Here is a 15613-nt window from a genome sequence, read left to right on the forward strand (position 1 = left end):
TTGTGACTACTGAGAAAACTCAGAACTGGTCAAATGCAGAGAGTAAATGTCTGTGGCATGCTCACCCACAAGGGAGTCATCTATACTGCACCTCTTCCCTGAAGGCTCAGGGACCATCACAGAGGAGGAGACAAAAAGACAGTGAAAGCCAGACATCAAGGAAGTCTGGAACAAAGCAGTGTCTTCTGCACATGACTGGACAAAGTCTCTGAGGATCTCACAGAAGCTGTGGCTGCCTCCATACGACCTGTATGAGTCCAAGCCAGGTAACATTTCAACATAGATAAAGGAGGAGACATAAACCCCCTTCCCAATCCAGGGTGTTACTGACAGCTGAGTAGGAACAGCTCTTGGATTTCATTTAGAGATGTGCTCCATTTGAGACCAATCACCCTCCAGTGGATGGCCTCATTCCCACATTTGTTTTGGCAGCACAAATTTGATTCATCGGGTTATGAGGTAAAAAAAGGACAAAATCGGGAGAGTGTGTGAGAGCTTGGATACGGGAGTGGTCAGGGGGAAGTGGAAAGGTAAACATGATAAAAATCCATTGCATTTATGTATTACAATATCAAAAATTAAAAGTGTTTTATAAAAAGAATCCTTTCCAAGAGCATGCATTCAACTGTGGAGGTCTATAATAATATGGCAAGTGAGTAAATGTATAGTGTTTTGGTAGTAAACCTGCAGACATCGTGGGGAAGCCAGACAGGAGAGAAGCAGAGGAGGAGAACATGAGATAGCAGAAGTAGAGCATCAAGAATGTGAAATAGTAGTATGAAATGAAGGCGGAGAGGGCAGGAGGGTCAAGATGATAAGGTAAGGACACATAAGACAGTGGTCTTACACCAGAAATGTGAAGAGCCACTGCAGTGACCTGAGAAGAAGCCTAGCAAGCTGGGGTCTCTCTTGTGCTAGTAGTTGTGTGGAAGAGGTCAAAGGCAAAAGCAGGAAGCCACACTGGGGGACTACTTCCGTAAGCAAGTGAAAGAGGTATGACTGGTCCTGAGATGCAGTGTGAGAATAGGTCAAATTCCAGGCACCCTATGGAAAACCGGACTTCAATGGTTTATTGATGACTAGATGTAGGGCAAGAGAGGAATCTAAGGAGTCCAGGTTTCTGCAAAGGCAATGCACATGATCCCAGTGGATCCCAAGGTCCAAACAAACACCATTCCGAGAGCCGAAAACCTCTTTCCCCATTTCTTCTCTTTCTACATACTAGCCATTTGGGGATAGCATCCCACCGTTAGCATCTCTCCACCTCATATCAGACAGTGGATTTGATACCCTGAAGGCTCATGGCCCACACTAGAAGCTTTAAGGTACTGAGTATCATCCTTTTTTTTTTTTTTTTTTTTTTTTTTTTTTCATAGAGAAGCAGCTTGGGATAAGCAGAGGTTGATAATGAGGGAAAGACAGGCCATTAAGTCACATAGTACACTGATCTAGAGATATTAGAAATCCTGATTATTACACAAACTTCCTGATATTAAATTTCCTGATATACAATTAGAAAAAGAAGCAAATACACTATAGTTCAGACAAACAAATCTGCACTGATACACATCCCCTAAGGGCAGCCCATCCCAGAAAAGCAGAGATGTTAGTTCTTGATTCTTTCTTACAAATTTTTTTCTTACCAGCAATTTCTTTTTTCAAATGCTCATCTTAGGTGATGGAAAGGTAAACTCTTCAAAGAAAGAGTATAGAGAAAATAAATAAAGAATGGGAAAGCTCCACTCTGGTTCTATATTATGCAAGCTAAGGTACCAGAGAGAGAGAAAAAAAAATACCCAATGGCCTCTGCTCTATAATAGAAAAATCTGCCATGAGCACCTGGGGGAAAAGGCCCACTTGCAGCCACTGACCAGAGACCTGTGACTACAGATCAACCCAGGCAGCTGACATCCCATCACACCTTAGATAAACTGACAAACAAGCTCTTTAGAACCAGTCTGCCCTTGGGGTGCCTCTCTTCAACCTGCCTCTCTATCTTAAGCCATCACCTTTGGCTTCCTATTTTGCCTTCACAGCTGCCAGAGTTCAGGTACCTGGTTTGGGGTCAGTGTCTGGATTGGAGTTACTATGGGAAACAAAAGCTATGCTTTACAGAAAGAGAAATAAAGAAGGAAAGAAAGGAAGGAAGGAAAAAAGGAAAGAAGGAAGAAAGGTGGGAAGTACCCTTGAACAAATTGGTACAAGAGAGCGCTTCCTGAACATAACTCCTGTAGCACAGACACTGAGATTGACAATTAATAAATGGGACCTCCTCAAACTGAGAAGCTTCTGTAAGGCAAAGAACACAGTGTAAAAGACAGCCCACAGACTGGAAACAGATCTTCACCAATCCCACATATGACAGAGGGCTGATCTTCAAATTATACAAAGAACTCAAGAAACTAGTCAACAAAACACCAAATAACCCTATTAAAAATGGGGTACAGAACTGAAGAGAGGATCCTCAATAGAGGAAATCAAAAAGACTGAAAGACACTTAGGAAAGTGCTCCACATCCTTAGCTATCAGGGAAATGCAAATCAAAACAACTTTGAGATACCATCTTACTCCTGCCAGAATGGCTAAAATTAGAAACACCAATGGCAACTTATGCTGGAGTGGATGTGGAGAAAGGGGAACACTACTTCACTGCTGGTGGGAGTGCAAACTTGTACAGCCATTTTGGAGATCAGTATGGCGGTTCCTCAGAAAATGGGAGTCAGTCTACCACAAGACCCGGCAATCCCCCTCTGTCATATACCCAAATGATCCACATCCATGTAACAAAGACATCTGTTCAACTATGTTCATAGCAGCATTATTTGTAATAGCAAGAACCTGGAAGCAACCTAGATGCCCCTTAACTGAAGAATGGATAAAGAAGATGTGGCACATTTACACAATGGAATACTACTCTGTGTGTGTGGGGGGGGGGGCAATAGAATTTTGAAATCAGCAGGCAAATGGATGGCACTTGAAGAAACCATCCTGAATGAGGTAACCCAGTCACAAAAAGAGGAACATGGTATGTACTCACTCATATATGTATTTTAGACACAGAGCAAATGATCACCAGCCTATAATTCACACTGCCAGAGTAACTAGGATACAAGGAGGAATCTAAGATATTCATACAAGGTCCCTCACAGAAGGAGAAAGGGACAAGATCTCCTGAGCATATTGAGGGAGGGCAGTGAGTGGAAAGGGAGCTAGGAGAAAGAGAAGGGGAGGAGAGGAAAGCATGTGGGACTAAGAAGATTGAGTCAGGGGAGGACTAGATGAGAGGAGAGAGAGAGAGAGAGAGAGAGAGAGAGAGAGAGAGAGAGAGAGAGAACCATAAAAGAGGGAGCCACTATAGGTTTGAAGAGAAAACTAACTCTAGAGAAATGTCCAAAGACCTACAAGGCTGTGGCCAACTAACAATTTGAGCAACCGTGGAAAGGCTACCATAAAAGGTCTTCCCTGATAATGAGATTGATGACTAATTTATCCACCATCATAAAGCCCTCATCTAGTAGCTGATGGAAACAGAAGCAGACAACCACAGCTAAACACTAAGCCGAACTGGAGTCCAGATGCAGAGAGGGAGGACAAGACCAGGCTACAGAAACCCACAGAGACAGCTGACCTGAAAAAGGAGGAGCTAATGGGCCCCCCCAGACTGATAGCTGGGAATCCAGCATTGTACCGACTCAGACACCCTGAACATGGGTCTCAGTTAGCAGGCCTTGGCAGTCTAAGAGACCTCTGACTATGGAACCAGGATGTATCCCTGGTGTACAAAAAAACTTTGGGAGCACATTCCCCATGGAGGGATACTCCCCTAACCTAGAGACAGGAGGGAGTAGTCCCTACTCCAAATGACTTGACATATTTTTTGACCCCCTCCTGGAAGGCATCACCCTACCTGTGGAATGAGGGAGGGGAATGGGATGGGAGGGTGGTGGGGGGCATGGGAGGGTGGGAGAGAGGGAGGGGGAGGAGAGGGAACTGGGATCGATATGAAAAATAAGAAAAAGAAAGAGAGTGAGAAGAAGAAGAAAAAAAGAAAGAAGTGTATGAAGTCTGGGCTGGGAATACTCACTGACATGCCTGACCCTTGTTGACACAAAGTTCCCAGAATGGAATGTAAGAGTAGCCAGTGAAGTTCAAACACAAAATAGAAGCTTTAAAATAAATAGATAGGTGGGAAGGAAGGGGATGAATGGATGGGTGGGTGGATGGATGGATGGATCGATGGATGGATGGATAGCAAGAATTCCCACATAGAAATTTAGGTAATATATAAATCAGGGTATCCAGAAAGATCCAACTTTAGCTTGGGCATGATAAATGCTAGAGAGCAGCTACATCAGTGTAAGACTTGAAAACAGCTGTGGAGGAGGAAGGATTTATTGACTTTTGGAGAGAATAGATGAGTTCACTGATGGACAGAGCTTGGTTACAATCATCTAAGAGGCATCAGCATGGAAATCTAGCCTTTAGCCAGGACTGAAGAACTCATGGAAGGCTCAAGCCTTGGACCATTTAGGAAAAAAGACCACAGATGAAATGCATGGGCAGTAGGAAATTGAAATTCTCCGCCTTACATGGAGATGGTAGAATACTGTATGAGGGAAGAGGGCATTGCCCATGCAGTGTTAGTGGCTTTTATTGATGTTACAAAATAACTGAGAAATCATTTTAAGGGGTAAGGAAACTGGTTAACATATTTATATGCCAGGGGCTCCATTCCTTTTAGATTATGGACAACTGAAACATCATGGTGTCAGAAAGTGTTAACCTCTTGGTGTCCCAGAAGCAGGGAAAGACTGACCCAGAAGCATCTGGCAGTGAGCATATCCCTCAAAGACACACCTTAAGTGAAGCACTGCTTCTGCAGAGGCCCAGCTCCTTAATGCCCCTTCTGTATAGGTTTGTTTTTAAGATGAAATCTTACTATGTAGCCCAGGCTGACCACAAACTAGCAACTCAGCCTCCCCAGTGCCCGGAACACAATTGTACACCAGTCTCCTGATACTATGCCCCATCTCCTAACAGCCCATTCAACCACAAACTCATCAATAGGTTTATCCATTGTTGAAAGTAGCACCTTCACCATCCAATCTCCTTTTATGAGTAACTCCAAGCAGGGACCAATCCTTCAATACCTGAGACTTTTTACAGGACCTTCATATCCAAACCATAACAAACCCCAAGTCTTACATTTGGAATTGTGTGTTCATGCTGCAGCCTTAGAATGCCATATTTGTCTGATGCAGTCAAACATGAACAAATACACCTCCCTGATGAGAAAAGTAGTGTGGATTCTATCCTCTTATTCAGTTTTCAAAACTAAAACTCAACATTGCCTTCAGCCATCATTCTCACCCACTCCCTATGCCACCTCCTGACAATTCTACCTTCTGAAGACTGCTGAATTTTATGAACCTCCTTCCAATCAATTCACCCACACATTCATCTCTGGCTGAGTCCTACTCTCTCCTCCAACTTACTCCCCATACCAGAGGCAAAGCGGCTCACACAACCTTGTTGCTTCAGCAGTGTCCACTGAGACTGAGTGCAGGACAAAGCCCTGTGCTTCCCAGCACACAAAAATAAATAATTAATTAAATAAATAAGCAAACAAATCAATGTATCGTTTAGATCATTTCTAGGTATTCTACTCTACTTTAAATTTTACAATATCAATTCTGAGCTGAGCAAAGCAGAATGCTTGCCAACCAAGGAAAAAAGGAAAAGATGCATCCAGCTCACCTTGCCATCGTTATTTCAAGCAGACTGGATATGAGGATGACTACTTAGCATTATTTGGTGGGGTATAGAATGCAGTATTAGAAGCACTTGTCTATGAGGCCATGGTTAGGGATATATTTGACCCCACAGCCATCAGGGATAGCTACCCTTCTCAGACCATGCTTTCAGACTCATGGGCAGTAAACTTGGTGATACTTCATTTCTTCCCAATGTGGATCTACTGACAGCCAGGGATCATAAACTCAGCTCTTCATAGATCTTCAGTCCCATGTTCCTTATTACGCAGCTTGATGTGAATGGCCATGATGACTTGGACATGTGAACTACAGCTACTGTGCCCTGGGGGAAAATACCCTATATACTGGTCTGAAGCCTATCCTCCCCATGGCAGGACAACATCTTGTGGATGAATATGTCCTGGAAACAGTGGCCTCCACTTGAATATGAAATCCATTTTCCCCACAATTCTTTACCATGTAATGCATGACCTGGGAAGATTGGCCTTCACTGAATATGAAAGCTATGTTTACCATAACTCTTTACCATACAGTTGCTGGCACAAATACAGGTAGTAGCTAGGGCTTCAGTGTGGAATTCCTCATACTTGTCTGAGAGTCTGGGACCACTGATAAGAGATGCTGTGTTTATTTGGGGAAAAGCAGCTGTGGGACCAGGCGGGACAGAAACCTCCATCTTCAGGCCACAGAAAGAATCCATCAACCTGCCTTCCCTCCCCAGTCAAAGACATGGAACGTTGTGTCAGGAACATCTTGGCAGATGTTGAGACTTTAGCCTGTCTTTATAATATTAGTAGCACCAGGTGGCAAGGCAGCCAATGAGGATAAGAGGACCATTAGTGATGCACCAAAAGGAAGGAGGTTACTATCCAGTTGAGCACAATAAGTCCCATGAGCTTCAAAATGCCTACACAGAAGCATGAGAACTTGAGTTTGATCCTTAGTGCTTACATAGAAATTCAGGAGAGCTGACATGGGCTTTTAATCCCAGTGTGGGGGAGACAGATAGAGGGCTTCACTTGCCAGCCAGTATTTAAAATTATCTGTAGAGCCCCAGGTCACAGTGAGTGACCCTGTCCCAAAAGCAAAGTAGAATGCTCCTAAGAAAACCACAGAGGGTAACCTCTGGCCCCTCCATACACGTGAACACACACACACACACACACACACACACACACACACACCACCACCACCACCACCACCACCACCACCAAGAAAACAGAAACTTCATAAACCTTCATTTCTGTCATCTTAGTGTTTCCTTGTGGAACTGTAAATAATCATGACTCACACACACCACAGGGATCCATGCAGATATGTCATCACATTTCCACTTAACAGTGTTTCAGCATGAAACTTAACTAAATAATGAACATCTGTCAAATATTTCTCCCGGAAGACAAAAGCAAAGATGAGCTTACACATCCTTCACTTCAGGAGTCTGAGCACTCAAGAAGGCTCTGACTCAGCTCACCACCCAATAGTTCAAGGTAAGCACAAGTGTTTTATGTAATCAGTTATGAAAATTTTGATTCAAAAGATGTTTTGATGTAATTCATTAGCTGAGATTTCTTAAACAGAACTAGTTATATTTGTCATGTTAGATGAACATTCTTTTTAAGTGTTCCCCACAATGAAAATCAATTTTTATCACACCACAAGAAGAGGTAGAAACTGCTCCTATCAAATATTGAGGATATTCATAGAAAGCAACATTATATCCAATGAGCTGAAACAGCCTATAAAAATGTCCTGATGGGATTAAAGAGGAAAAGGGGGAAAAAGGCAAAGTGGGTTTGGTGGGCCCTGCCAAGGTAAACCAGTGATAAAGACAAGCACACAGCACAGTTAGTGCAAGAGGTTTATTGGGGATGGGTAGAGGGGGAGGGTAAAAGGCCTTGTAGGAGTGGGGACACGAGAGAGGCAGGCAGACAGACAGAACAGAGACAAGAATGGCAAGGGAAGCAAAAGAGTGAGCTGTGCTGGCAGGCACTTTTAAGGGATGCATATGTCACACAGGTGGGCGGGGGGGAAATGCACCCGGTGACAGGTAATGACATAACTGTTACTGCGGCAGAGGCAGGCTGCTGCTCTGGCAAGTCCCTGCAGAACGCAGGCTGCCACGGGCTGAGTCATCTCACAATGTGGAAGCATCCTTGTCCTTTAGCATTGTCTACAGCAAATACATTCTCCTTTAGGATTTATGGAGTGCCAGTTGTCAGTCTTTTGGGATCAAACATCTTCTTCAGTACATGGTTCCAAAGATTCCCAGACCCTCAGTTACTACAAGTGTCCACACATTAATCTCCATTCTAGCTGCTGACAGTGCATAACATAAACCTAGCATTTTTTCTGAGTGATAGGTTGTTAAACAATCACACGTTTGGCTTTATGTTTCAATCTTCCATAATTTTCCACATTGTGTAATGTTTTGACACCTGACAAAATGAGAGCACCATCCCTTCAGTATTTTAACATCTGGTAAGGCAGTATTTACTCTCTTTAACCAACACTATCCAGCTAAGTTTGTGTTTTAATTTATATTTTTGTCATCCTCAAAATCATTCCTTGTTTCCTTGGTGTGTGGTCCTAGGCTTGTTCGCTGCTTGTCATTCCACAATGACATTTATTCACGGAGTCTTTTCAAAGACCTCTTTCAATTTCATTGTACTATTTGGTCTTGACTTGTGCTTTTAACTTGATTATTACTTTCTCCTTGGCCATTTCATCTTACTTTTCTTGCTTCTTGTGGAAGCAAAAAATAATTTAAAGGGACAGCTGCTTCTCTGCATATAGCATATCCGCAGTGTTCAGTGTTTGATGTAGTTGGAGTGCATTTCCACGTCATATCTACGTGTACTTTGGATTTATCTTCTTTACAATAAAGTCCTTAACAGAATTCCATGTAAGTTTCCAAGGAGTTGAGCTGTGGTAAGCCTTGTGAATTGTTTCTGATTCTATGAAGTGTGGAGAGAATATGACCTGCGTGGTTTCTTCTCTTACACATGTAGTGAGGAGATACTCTCTACAGTTTAATGTAGTATTATTCATGTGAATATTCTTGAAGCACTGGGAAAAGCATATGTTCTGAGTTTACAGAATAAAATAAGTCACTCATGGTTTGTAATTTATATCAAAATAAACCAATTATATCCTCTAGTTAATATATGAATTCTAGTATATCTGATGATTGCTATGTTCATATTCATAAAATTATAGAGCAAGTACTTGTATAATTCTTAGCATTAATATCAAATGAATTTTAAATATTTTAAATATTTAACTTTTAAATTTGTAAATACTTCTAAATAGCAGCATTATTAATAGACTTGGCATAAATAAATTGAGAGTTCCTATTTTTAACACCATTTATTTCAACATTTAAAAATTCTTTCATTTAAAAAAAAAAGCCTTATGTAGCAGGGCATTGTAATACAGGCATGTAATCCCAGCTACCGTTGCAACTGAACTGAGCCAGAGGACCACCACTACAAGGCATGCCTGGCCTATATATTTAAGGCCAGACTTGGAAACGTAGTGAGATCTTATTTCAGAGTAAGGAAAAAGGAGACTGAACAAAGAACCAGACAATGGTAGACACTTGTCTGGCATTCTAAGAGCCTTGATGCAGATCTCATCTGGCCATGGAGAAGCCAAAGCATCATGATCTAAAAGTGTCCCTATCTCCTTATGCTATCTTGTTGAGGATGAAATTATTAAGCTAAAAGTTACAAGTATTTTGAAAGGCAGTATCTTCCTCAAGAGATACAAGCTGCTTTATGCTCCTTTTTTCAATAGTTTAATGAAGCCAGACAGCAAAAAATACTCCCAATTTAGATTAACTATTTCCACTACAAATCAATCTGAATATTTTCATGCCTTATAAATAATTTGTATTCTTTTAAGAGATATATAAGCTATTTAGGAGCTAGCATTGATCCACTCCCCTGCTAAAACAGAAATATTCCTTGACTTTTCAGTCATTTAAGTTACATGTAATCTGACAATTAGCTATCCTGGCAAAACATGCACAGTGCTGATTTTTAAATAGATCTCTATAGACTTGATATGAAGTTTTATGTGATATAGACTATTATTTGTTGTCTTTATGCTAATTGAGGTCATTGTCATAAATGTTACAATACATTTACTTTTCATGTTTGTGTCTTATGTGATCTGATTTTGTGCGTCTATATAGTAGTAGAAGTTGAACCCAAGACTCAGTACAAGTTTTATGAGAAGACAATGCTGTGACCCCAAATCCCCCCAATACCACTTGTATACTCAGTCCATGGGAAGGTATTCTTGGTTGTGGAGTAAAGACCTAAAACAATTCCGTATTTCTCCCAATTAAGTGTTTGTCTTGTCACAGACAGTTGATAGACATTTTCATGTTTCCCTTTGTCATGGAGATATTTTTGCAATGAGTTTTTTAGTTTTCCAGGATTTAATATTCAAATATAAACTGACAGTGGATTCCTAGACTATCTACCTTACTATTGTTTTAATTGTGTACCTTGTACTTCATTCAATAAAAGGAGAAATGCTATCAAATAGCACAAAAATATCCAAAATACATGTCTTTTCACTTTTATCATTCTTCTGCTCAATTTTTTAAAATTGAGATTGAGTTGGGAAGTGCTATAAACTATCCAGTCAGTTTTCTCTGAAATGAGAGTACAACTCTGTACATGTTCCAGTATTTTTATAGTATAACTTGCTTAAAGCGATGGCTCCTCAGATGTAATATTTTATGATGTCCAGGATTGACTAAAGTCTATATTTAATTATTATTATTATTATTATTATTACTATTCTTATTATAGGTGGCATATTTTTCATCATCTTAATATTAGCTATATAAGAATTTGTAACTTTGTGATTCGTAGGAAGACAACTCATTCAGTAAAGTACCTGCCTCGGAAGCTGAGGACCTTAGTTCAACTAGCAATTCCCATTTAAAGTCTAAAATCAATGGTGTGTACCTATAATGTCTGTGCTGGGGAGACAGCAATGGGGGTTCTCCAGGACCTACTGCACAGCCAGCCTAGCTGAATCAGTGAGCTCCAGGTTCAGGGAGAGATCTTGTCTTAAAAATAAAGCAGAGGGTGGGGGGAATGAGAAAGATACCTAACCTTGACCTCTGCCCTCCATGTGCATGTACACACACATACACACACACACACACACACACACACACACACACGTAATTTTTTTCAGAGCCTCAGAGACAGATTAGCATCAAGCTGTGGGAAGGGTTGCACCGTTTCTAGACGCTCTAGAGTAATTGTTCATTGTTTTCTCTAGTTTACAGACACTGTCCACATGCTATAGAATGGCTATGCCCCACCCCAAATTCAACTTTTGCTGCCACAACTCTTTGTTGACACCTGTATCCCACCTGTCATGGTAGGAATTCCTGTAATTATAAAGAGGGCATCAGAATATCTAAATCATCACCCCACCTCAATATCCTTAACTGCACTGCCAAGTCACTCTAGCCAGGTAAGATTGACAGGTCCTGGAAATTAGGATGCAGATATCTTGGGCAATAATTGTTCTGCTTGCCACAGTCTCCAAATCCTGGACAGGATGCATTAAAGGCACGGTCCCGTCCAAATCATCCTCTGAAGCAAACAACCATAAGGAAACAGGCATGCCAAACCGATGATTAGTAAAATCGCTGGCTTTCAAGAATGTTGCTACCATAAGCTAAAAGGCTAAAGATGCCTGATATAAAAAGAAGCTAACAGCTTTAAAGACTCCCCATGGAAGTCTGCTCCTTGGGGAGTGGAAAGGGGATGGTATGAGGGTTGGTGGGGGAAACAGGGAAGGATGGGAGGGTGCAGGAACTGGGATTGACATGTAAAACAAGCTTGTTTCGAATTTAAATTTAAAACAAATTATCACAAAAATATAAAATACCATTCAATATATGAAAACAAACTGAAGAAGAAGAGGAGGAGGAGGAAGAAGAAGAAGAAGCTGTAGCAGGATATAGTGGTTCCTGAATTGGCTCTACAGACAGATAATGATATCTTGTTAAAGTTCATGACTGTTGAAAGACTGTACTTTTCTGTAATTCTTAAATTAGTACAAAACAAAAAGTCAGTACAACATAAGGCAGAAAACACATCATAAAAATCGCAGTAAAAGACAGAATTCTGGGCTTTCTGCTCCTCCCTGTTCGAGACAGCCACATCTTTTCGTGCAGTGCCAGCCTCGTTTCTGAGACACAATGGTGAAGGTTGGAGTAAACGGACGTATTGGATGCCTGGTTACTAGGGCTGCCGTCAATTCTGGCAAAGTGAACATTGTTGCCATCAGTGACCCCTTCATTGACCTCAACTACATGGTCTATCTGTCCACAGCAAGTTCAAGGGCACTGTCAAGGCTGAGAACGGGAAGCTTGTCATTAACGGGAAGGCCATCACCATCTTCCAGGAGCGAGATCCCACCAACATCAAATGGGGAGATGCTAGTGCCGATTATGTTGTGAAGTCTACTGGTGCCTTCACCACCATGGGGAAGGCTGGGGTCCACTTGAAGGGTGGGGCCAAGAGGGTCATCATCTCTGCCCCTTCTGCTGATGCCTCCATGTTTGTGATGGATGTGAACCATGAGAAATATGACAACTCCCTCAAGATTGTCAGTAACGCGTCCTGTGCTACCAACTCCTTAGCCCCCCTGGCCAAGGTCATCCTTTGGCATTGTGGAAGGACTCATGACCACAGTCCATGCCATCACTGACACCCAGAAGACTGTGGATAGATAGCCCCTCCAGGAAGATGTGGTGTGATGGGTGTGTGGCTTCCCAGAACATCATCTCTGCATCCATTGGTGCTGCCAAGGCTGTGGGCAAGGTCATCCCAGAACTGAACAGGAAGCTCACTGGCATGGCTTTTTGTGTTTCTACCCCCAATGTGTCTGTCGTGGATCTGACATGCCGCCTGGAGAAAGCTACCAAGTATGATGACATCAAGAAGGTGGTGAAGCAGGCATCCGAGGACCCACTGAAAGATATCCTGAGCTACACCAAGGACCAGGTTGTCTCCTACGACTTCAACAGTGACTCCCACTCTTTCACCTTTGACACTGGGGCTGGCATCGCTCTCAATGACAACTTTGTAAAGCTCATTTCCTGGTATGACAATGAATTTGGCTACAGCAACAGGGTGGTAGGCCTCATGACCTACATGGCCTCTAAGGAATAAGAGCCCATCCACCCCCAGCAAGGACATGAGCAAGAGAGAGGCCCTGGCTGCTGAGCGGTCCCTGTCCAACAACCCCCCACACTAATCTCTCTCACAGTTTCCATCCCAGACCCCCAGAATTAAGGGGTTTGGGGAGCCCTGCTCTCTTGAGTACCATCAATAAAGTTCACAGCACCTGTCCAAAAAAAATTCTGCAGCAAAGAAGAAAGGTTCTGTAAGCAGTTTTGAAATTCTTTTCTATGTTTCCTACCTTATTTAGAATAGTTTGTTCCTGATGCCTAAACACATGGTTAAGTAGGCATGAGTTACAGCTATATAAGTGCCACACATACCTCAGTACTGGCCTAGACATTGCACATGAGTGGCCAATAACCACCAGAAAAGCAAGACTTCCACTGAGGCCCTGAAAGCCAGCATGCCACACGGTTTGTCAAATGGCCACTGATGTTGGGCATTACACAGTCCTGCTCCTAACACTTATGTGACACTTTCCCTGTTCTGAGACTATCACTCAAAAAGGATGCTACCAAATACTGCTGATTTGTGTCAAGGCCCTCCTCTCACTCTGGAAGCAAACATATGAAGAGAGATTCAGGTTTTGACAAACACAACAAAATTCAGGAGCGTGTGACTGGTGACATCTTTCTTCAGTGGAACAGGATGGAGCAGAAAGGACTCAGATCATCTGACAGGAAAAGGTAGCTCAGTGGGAGAATTACTTCTGTACTGACAAAGATGTTGTGGGAGTTTCTAAAATGATGAGGGCTGAATGATAACTGAGGCTCTCCCTGAGTACAGAAGAGAAACACAAGTCAAAACAAAACAAAAACAAGCCAAAAAAACAAAAACAAACAAGCAAAAAATAAGAAAAGAAAAACAGGAATATGCTAACTGCTTCAGATCCTTAGAACCCAACTTTTTCCACACCAAGTAGTTGGGGTTATCAGTTCCAAGGCTGCTGTATCCTTGGTCTATAATGCTCTTGAGATACCCTGTGTTCCCCTTGTGCAACATTGTTTGATTAGCCTCCTCCTAACTTAGTCCCATTGCATGATGATTTCTGCTGATTTTGTTCCATTTCTTCTCTAGAAATTTACATAAGATGCTGGAATTCTTAATAAGTTTGTTTGACATAAGATAGAGCTTGTGAAAGACCTCCCAATTCCAAACTTTCTTATCTTCTCTTTATTTTCTGATCTCCTGGTCCTCTCTCTCAGGATCCTGTCACTGAAGACTATCCTGCTGGTCCAAGTTACCAGAAAGCTTCAAAAAATGGTAAAATAAGTATGGCTGTCTTTCAGAGATGGCCCAACATACCCATAACAAGGACACTTTTAGGGTGAATAATTGGGAATCATTCACTTTTGCACAAAATCCTGCTGAATAAAAAAGGAGATATTATACACTGTCCTCCCAAAAGAACAACTAAAAACAGTAAGTAAATAAATAAATATAAATAACAAGAAAATCTACAAAACTCAGAATAGTTTCAAATCTGGAGGAAACCAAATTTTATCTACCAAATGATGTGACAGAGATTATGAGAGGGCTAGAGACATGGTTTGTTGGTTAAGAGCACTTGCTACTCTTGCAGAGGACCCAGGCTCAGTTCTGAGCACCCACATACAGGGTCACAATCATCTGTAATTTCAGTTACAGAGTCTCCAACTACCTTTTTCTGTCCCCCACAAGCACCAGGTATGCATGTGGTACACACACATATATGTATGTAACATTCATGTGTACACAGAAATAAAATCATTCTAAAAGTTATTATGACAAGAATAAAATGAAGGAAAGGGCAGAGTGACTTCCAGTCCTACAGCCATGAACCTCTTGGGACTTCTGCACCCTCACTGAGTCAGTGGGCTGTTAGGTTTGTCATCTCCTTTATGGAGAGGGGAGGCATGTAGGACACAGAGGAGCCAGTGACTATGCTCTCCCCTTGCCTGGGTTAAAGCTGATGGGTGGGCCTGCCTCGAGTCCTGGCTCACTGGAGCTGGGCAGATGATCTCACCTCCTGAAGAGCCTGTTCCCTAAGCAAATCCCTCCTAAGGGTCACTCCTGGGAAGCCTACCTGCAGTGTGTGACCTTTCAGCCCTGGGAATTCTACCAGTGGTGAGTGACCCTTGAACACCACTCCTCACTCTGCCCTTAGCATCATCTAGAGAAAAGACTCTATTAACTCAAGCAACTGAAGTCCTTTCAAAGTTCTCTTTCTCCCTCTTTCCCTCATACTGTCCCTGGGAATAGGACTGCCTCCATCTTCCCTAGGATCTCTTCTTAAGGAGAAAGGCCATTAGGCAAAGCAGCTTTGCCTAATGTATTTCACAGTCTTTGGGAAACTGACAAAGAAGCCGCAGGCTTTGTTTGAAGCTGTTGAAGGATATTTACCACATACACACAGATTTTCTGAGACAGAGACAAAAGCTCTGTCTTCCCTGGCATGTGATGTGGGGAGGGTGCCTCTCTGGCTAATGGGCACTACTTCAAGTAGAATCTAAACCAAGGTCAAGTTGACATACAGAACAAAGCAGAGGATCTATCTGCTCAGTGCAGAAAAGCTGATGAAGGAAACCAAAGAGGAACACAGATTAAAGTCTGGTTTAAGGTCTCTGAGGGGGT

General features: G+C 42.2%; 2 pseudogenes; one reads left to right on the plus strand and one right to left on the minus strand.

Annotated features, from left to right (window-relative positions):
* Positions 1-5834: 5834 nt before the first annotated feature.
* Positions 5835-7910, minus strand: LOC127234051 (60S ribosomal protein L10-like; annotated as a pseudogene).
* Positions 7911-12012: 4102 nt separating this feature from the next.
* Positions 12013-12988, plus strand: LOC127234057 (glyceraldehyde-3-phosphate dehydrogenase-like; annotated as a pseudogene).
* The last annotated feature ends 2625 nt before the right edge of the window (positions 12989-15613 follow it).

The sequence above is a fragment of the Phodopus roborovskii genome, unplaced genomic scaffold, assembly GCF_943737965.1.
Source record: "Phodopus roborovskii unplaced genomic scaffold, PHOROB, whole genome shotgun sequence".
NCBI classification, from domain to species: domain Eukaryota; kingdom Metazoa; phylum Chordata; class Mammalia; order Rodentia; family Cricetidae; genus Phodopus; species Phodopus roborovskii.